Source organism: Bubalus bubalis, chromosome 10 (assembly GCF_019923935.1).
Source record: "Bubalus bubalis isolate 160015118507 breed Murrah chromosome 10, NDDB_SH_1, whole genome shotgun sequence".
NCBI classification, from domain to species: domain Eukaryota; kingdom Metazoa; phylum Chordata; class Mammalia; order Artiodactyla; family Bovidae; genus Bubalus; species Bubalus bubalis.
The window spans coordinates 79,093,845-79,100,734 of record NC_059166.1 but is presented as its reverse complement, the minus strand read 5'-3'; the positions used below and the strand labels follow the sequence as shown (position 1 = coordinate 79,100,734).

At 39.3% G+C, this 6,890-nt stretch overlaps 1 long non-coding RNA gene across 1 annotated transcript; it reads right to left on the bottom strand.

The window, feature by feature from the left end:
- Positions 1–2,087: 2,087 nt before the first annotated feature.
- On the bottom strand, positions 2,088–6,223 carry LOC123327876. Its single transcript, XR_006542552.2, has 3 exons — positions 4,632–6,223; positions 4,134–4,230; positions 2,088–3,673 (listed from the first exon to the last, which is right to left on the bottom strand). It is a non-coding gene; the product is annotated as an uncharacterized LOC123327876 (long non-coding RNA).
- Positions 6,224–6,890: the final 667 nt, after the last annotated feature.

The following is a 6,890-nucleotide window of genomic DNA, read 5'->3' as shown; positions in this document are numbered from 1 at the left end:
CCATCTTTGCATGAAATATGTCCTTGGTATCTCCCATAAGAGATATCTAGTCTTTCCCATTCTACTGTTTTCCTTTGTCTCTCTGCATTGTTCACTTAAGAAGGCTTTCTTATTGCTTTGCTATTCTCTGGCACTCTGCAGTCAGTTGGGTATATCTTTCCTCTCTCCTTCGCTTTTAGCTTCTTTTCTTTTCTCAGCTATTTGTAAGGCTTCCTCAGATAATTTGTTTGCTTTCTTACACATTATCTCTAATAATAAATGTTTTCAACCTCCAATATTTTTTTCATTTTGGATATAGCAATAAGAGTATCAGCAGTAGGCTTACTTTGTGATTATATACTTTTATCTCCTTAGATGAGAGCTGATCCACAGAGAGAGAAAACCACTAACTGAAATTTGTCCTTGCCTCTCCTGTCACAAAGACCTTGTGATGGCCAGAGTCAGAGCTTAGTAAAGGAATGTAAGACAAAGACATTCTTCTCTTTTCTCTACAACTAGCCCCTGAAATGGCCTAAATGAAAGATAATTTGTTATGGTGTGGGGGAAAATATTATAACTTTATCTTTTATCTAAGAAGTGGCAAGAATACACAGAACTGTACAAAAAAGATCTTCATGACCCAGATAACCACTGTTATGTGATCATTCACCTAGAACCAGACAGCCTAGAATGTTACGTCAGGTGGGCCTTAGGAAGCATCACTACTGATAAAGCTAGTGGAGATGAGATGGAATTCCAGTGGAGCTATTTCAAATCCTAAAAGATGATGCTGTGAAAGTGCTGCATTCAATATGCCAGCAAAATTGGAAGACTCAGCAGTGGCTACAGGACAGGAAAAAGTCAGTTTTCATTCCAATCCCAAAGAAAGACAATGCCAAAGAATGTTCAAACTACCACACAATGCACTCATCTCACACGCTAGCAAACTAATGCCCCAAATTCTCCAAGCCAGGCTTCAACAGTACATGATACGTGAACTTCCAGATGTTCAAGCTGGTTTTATAAAAGGCAGAGGAACCAGATAAAATTGCCAACATCTGTTGGATCACAGAAACAGCAGGAGAATTCCAGAAAAACATCTACTTCTGCTTTATTGATTACGCCAAAGCCTTTGACTGCGTGGATCACAACAAACTGTGGAAAATTCTTAAAGAGATGGGAATACCAGATCAACTTACCTGCCTCCTGAGAAATCTGTATGCAGGTCAAGAAGCAACACTTAAAACTGGACATGGAACAACAGACTGGTTCCAAAATGGGAAAGAAGAACATCAAGGCTGTATATTGTCACCCTGCTTATTTAACCTATATGCAAAGTACACCACGCAAAATGCAGGGCTGTATGAAGCACAAGCTGGAATCAAGATTGCCGGGAGAAATATCAGTAACCTCAGATATGCAGATGACACACCCTATGGCAGAAAGTGAAAAGGAACTAAAGAGCCTCTTGGTGAATGTGACAGAGAAGAGTGAAAAAGCTGGATTAAAACTAAACATTCAAAAAATGAAGATCATGGCATCTGGCCCCATTACTTCATGGCAAATAAATGGGGAAACAATGGAAACAGTGACAGACTTTATTTTCTTGGGCTCCAAAATCACCAGAGATGCTGACTGCAACCATGCAATTAAAAGACACTTGCTCCTTGGAAGAAAAGCTATGGCCAAGACAGACAGCATATTAAAAAGCAGAGACATTACATTGCTGACAAAGGTCCATCTAGTCAAATCTGTGGTTTTTCCAGTAGTCATGTATGGACGTGAAATTTGGACTCTAAATAATGCTGAGGGCCAAAGAATTGATGCTTTTGAACTGTGGTGTTGGAGAAGACTCTTGAGAGTCCCTTGGACTGCAAGGAGATCAAACCAGTCCATCCTAAAGGAAATGAATCTTAAATATTCATTGGAAGGACTGATGCTGAATCTGAAGCTCCAATACTTTGGCCACCTGATGTGAAGAATGGACTCATTGGAAAAGACTCTGACGCTGGGAAAGAGTGATGGCAGGAGGAGAAGGGGATGACAGAGGATGAGGTGGTTGGATGGCATCATCAACTCGATGGACCTGAGTTTGATCAAGCTCTGGGAGTTGGTGATGGACAGGGAATCTCAGCGTGCTGCAGTCCATGGGGTCACAAAGAGTTGGACATGACTGAGCAACTGAACTGTACTGAACTGATTTTTTATCTAAGCAACAGGAAAGTAGCCACATTTTATTACATGGATCAACACCATTCCCCTTATTCAGTCTGTATGCAGACTTCTGCCACATGCAATGAGCAAGACATCCAAAAATAAGAAAGGAACTCATTTCAAAACACATCAGGCATAACAGTAATATACTGTCTCATGTGCTGGTTTCCAGTGTGTTCCATTATGCTGTAATTTTTGTGGATCCAGTTAACTGAACTAAAAAATTATTGGGTTTTGAATGAATGTACTCTCTAAAATGTCAAGTAGATTAAAAAGTTTCTGCAAATATCCCATGGGTTGAAAAATGCTAGTAATTTAAATCCAAGCAAACCACCAGAAAATGGCAAAATTAATATTTTAGCTCCCATTACAAATTTTTAGTCATGTTATATATTTTTTAAAATCATCTAGTTTTGTATAAAAAGACTTCAGTTTGAAGGCTTCAAAATTATCAAGAACACTATTTGAAATATGAGTTTACTTTCATTATTTTTAACAATGAACTGCCACGATTTTCATCAATGAGTCGTATGCTAAGGGAACATTGTACATTAGGATAGTAGCTTACAATGTAAGGATGTAAAATATGGCATAATCATTTTTTTCAACACATGTTTAAAGCCATGCCATTCTCAAGACAGCAATTTATAACATTTTACTAAATTTAATGATAAGTATTTAGGATCCACTTCTGTGGTTCCTTCGTTAATAGTGAAAGTAGTAGTGTTAGTCACTCTTTGCAAGCCCATGGACTGTAACCCTCCAGGTTCCTCTGTTGATGGGATTCTCCCGGCAAAAGTACTGGAGTGGGTTGCCATTCCCTTCTCCAGAGTTAATAGTGAAACCACATACCACTGGGGAAATACTTTCTCTTCCTAGTAAAAATACATATAATTTATATAAATTAATATACTTAACAAGCTACAAAGCATTCCTTTATCAACAAAAAGATTTGGAAGGTGCATTGAAAACATTGTTCAAGGTTTGGCCGAACAAGCATCAGATCACATTTGTTAAGTGTAAGAAGCTTGCTGTAAGTTGGATGAACAGAGTAGTGGCCCTCATGCAAAATATATGGTATTTGTCAGATTTTGTTTAAATGAAATACACAAAAACCTACCTCTTTTTATCAGCTATCAAAGGGAAGAGGAAACAGAAAAGGCAGTTTCTCAATAGTACAAAAATTCTTTAATAACACAATGCTTTAACAACTGTATAATATAATCATTGCTAAAGCCACTGCCTCTACTAGAATATAAGAAAAGATTTCAAGGTTAATCTTACAGAGATAGCCTTGTGCAAAGGACTACTTCCTGCACACTTCATAAGCCAAGTGTGGTAGCAAAGAAGTGAAAGCCAGAGGTACCTTTCAAGATATAGGATGTCAGAACTTCCCTGGTGGTCCAGTGGTTGAGATTCTGTGCTTCCAATCCAGGGGGCATGGATTCAATCTCTGATCGGGGAACTAAGATCTCACACACTGTCCAGCAAAAAATAAAACAGATATAGGGTATCAAAAGCATGATAATTTCTATAGAAATAAGACGTTTAAAAATGATGGAATTTTTAGAATATTCTGAATGAAGTAGGAATAATCAAGAAAGTCTTTGGTTCTCAAAGTTTTGTTGGTTAGCTCATGTAAAGTTCTTAAAAGAACCGTTGAACTTAAAGATAGAATATCTTTTAAAATGTAAAATTTACTATCCTTTTCAGAGTGCTTACAATGACTGCCTGCAGTGTCCTCCCAAGAACATTTTTTAAAAATATAAACACATGTAATCTGTTGGATTTGAAGTTGGATGTTTCAACAATGAGTATAAGTAAGTATTTTTCAAAAGCGAACCCTGCAATGGTGACAGCATTTTGCTATTTGGAAATATTTCTACTCTTATAGAAATTTATTACTAAAAAAGGGTCATCTATTTTTAAAGTATCCTTACATCTTTTCTTTATATGTTGATCAGACTGGAAAACAAACTGTCCAATACATTTAAAGTTCTTCCAAACAAAGCCTTCTCAGTAAATTTTGAATGCCTGCTAAAAATATTAAAATGTAACATTTTTATTAGTTCACAAGAACCCATTGTCAGAAAATACAGACATACGGTATACCAAATTTCATTAAAAGATTATGTAACTGGAGAACGCTATTTAAAACATGAGTATCTTGAGTTAGAGACACAGCCCAAATATGCTACGTTTGAAGCCACATGGCTTCACGAAGTATCTATTTCCCACTATGGTGGTGGTGGTTTAGTCTCTAAGTCATGTCTGACTCTGTGATCCTATGGACTGTAGCCTGCCAGGCTCCTCTGTCCATGGGATTTTCCAGGCAGGAATACTGGAGTGGGTTGCTTTTCCTTCTCCAGGGGATCTTCTCAACCCAGGGATCGAACCCATGGCTCCTGTGTCTCCTGTATTGCAGGCAGATTCCTTACCACTGCGCCACCATGGAAGCCACCAGAAGATGTATCAGGGTTTAGACGCATCAGAAGTAACTTGAACTTAGAAGCTAACAGGGAAGAATCGCTGCATCACAAAGGGTTAAACCAAGAGTTTTTCAAACTTTCATGAGAAAGAAGTTGATAGTAACTACAGGAAACCTAAACCTGTGTATTCTTTTTAACTGTCAGTGCCCAAATGCTTGTGACGCTCTGAGGGCTTGTTCTAGTTTATTGGAAATCATTAAAACGGTGCCCTCTCCCCACCTGATATTAATAAGGCCACACCATTCTTGCTGCCTGCAGCACCTCTGTGTAATTTGCCATGGCCCCCAATTATCTGTGGGTGATCTGCAGGCCTGCGGAGGGGGTTCCACATGGGCAGGCACTTAATGAACAGACTGGCTTATAAACATAGTCTAATCTCTCCCACATGAACACCTGAGGAGGATCACAAGTGACAGCTGTTTAAATTTTCAAGGAAATTAATGATCCCTAAAGAGGCAGTGCTTATCAGGCTAGGAGTAGGTTTGATAGGGGAGAGTCACCACAGGGCAAAATGTTTATAATCGTCCATAAGTGCCTCATTCTGTGGCTTCATCTTGGGAACTTTTATTGACACGCTTACTTCTATTAATGCTCAGGTTGACAGAGCTTCTTGGTTCAATCTGTTCATGATAGCAGGCTCCTGCGGCCGCTAATGAGCATCTCCACATCCTCAGATCGCAAGCCATTTAAAACGATCAGGACTGTGGTTGGCATCCTGACCACTTAGGGAAAATCCCATCAGATGCAGTCCACAAGGCATTTGTAATGCATCAGCTGAGCCCCAGAGATGGGCCTCACAGAGGGAATGGGGAATAGCCTGGCCGCACTGGTTGGCTGCCTGGGAAATAGGGCAGGAACAGGTAATTAAGTGCAGATTGGCCAAGGGGCCTGAAGTGACTTTTAAAAAACAGATCTGGGGAGAAACAGCACATGGCGAAACTCACCACCCTCTTCTCCCACTCATACACATGCAACCCCCTCCCCCCAACCGCTGTTCTGGTATTTTATGACTTTTATGTATCTTTACTGCAGGACATACTACTTTGTTCACAGTTGTCTTTACATGCCAGACCCCAGGATCATTTAACAGGAAGCAGCCTCATCTCCAAGGGGGGTTTTACAGAGTGTAGTGTCATGTGAAAGGAGATAACAATAGAGAGACAGACAGACACGAAGACAGATGAGAGAGAGATATGCTGGTCTGTGAATAGTGTTAAAGGCCGAAAGCCTTAGCTAAACTAAAATAAAAGGAAAAAAAAAAAAAAACAGAAGTAAATTGGATCTGCTGGGGAGTTCATTTCAGAAGAGGGGAATTTTATTACTATTAGAAAATATGAGATTAAACACTATTGGATTTTTATGCAATTTTCTCAAATGGTTAAGTAGCCAAATGTTCTACAGAGGTATGTAAGTATGTTCAAATTCAGGCTTCATGGAAATAGAGGAAAACAATAGGATGGGAAAGACTAGAGAACTCTTTAAGAAAATGACACACCAAGGGAACAATTCATGCAAAGACGGGCACAATAAAAGACAGAAATGGCAAGAATCTAACTGAAGCAGAAGAGATTAAGAAGAGGTGGCAAGAATACACAGAAGAACTATACAAAAAAGGTCCTAACTACACGGATAACCACAGTGGTGTGGTCACTCTCCTAGAGCCAGACATCCTGAAGTATGAGTCAAGTAGGCCTCAGGAAGCATCACTATGAACAAAGCTAGTGGAGGTGATGGAATTCCAGCTGAGCTATTTCAAATCCTTAAAGATGATGATGCTATAGTGCTGCAGTCAACATGCCAGCAAATTTGGAAAACTCAGCAGTGGTCACAGGACTGGAAAAAGCCAGTTTTCATTCCCATCCCCCCAAAAGGCAAAGCAAAAGAAAATTCAAACTACTGCACAATTGCACTCATTTCACATGCTAGCAAAGTAATGCTCAAAATCCTTCAAGCTAGGCCTCAGCAGTACATGAGCCAAGAATTTCCAGATATACAGGTCGGATTTAGGAAAGGCAGAGGAACCAGATATCAAATTGCCAACTTTCATTAGATCATATAAAAAGTAAGCAAATTCCAAAGAAAATCTACTTCTACTTTATTGACTATGCAAAAGCCTTTGAATCACAACAAACTGTGGAAAACTCTGAAAGAGATGGGAACCAAACCACCGTACCTGTTTTCTGAGAAAGCTGTATGCAGGTCAAGAAG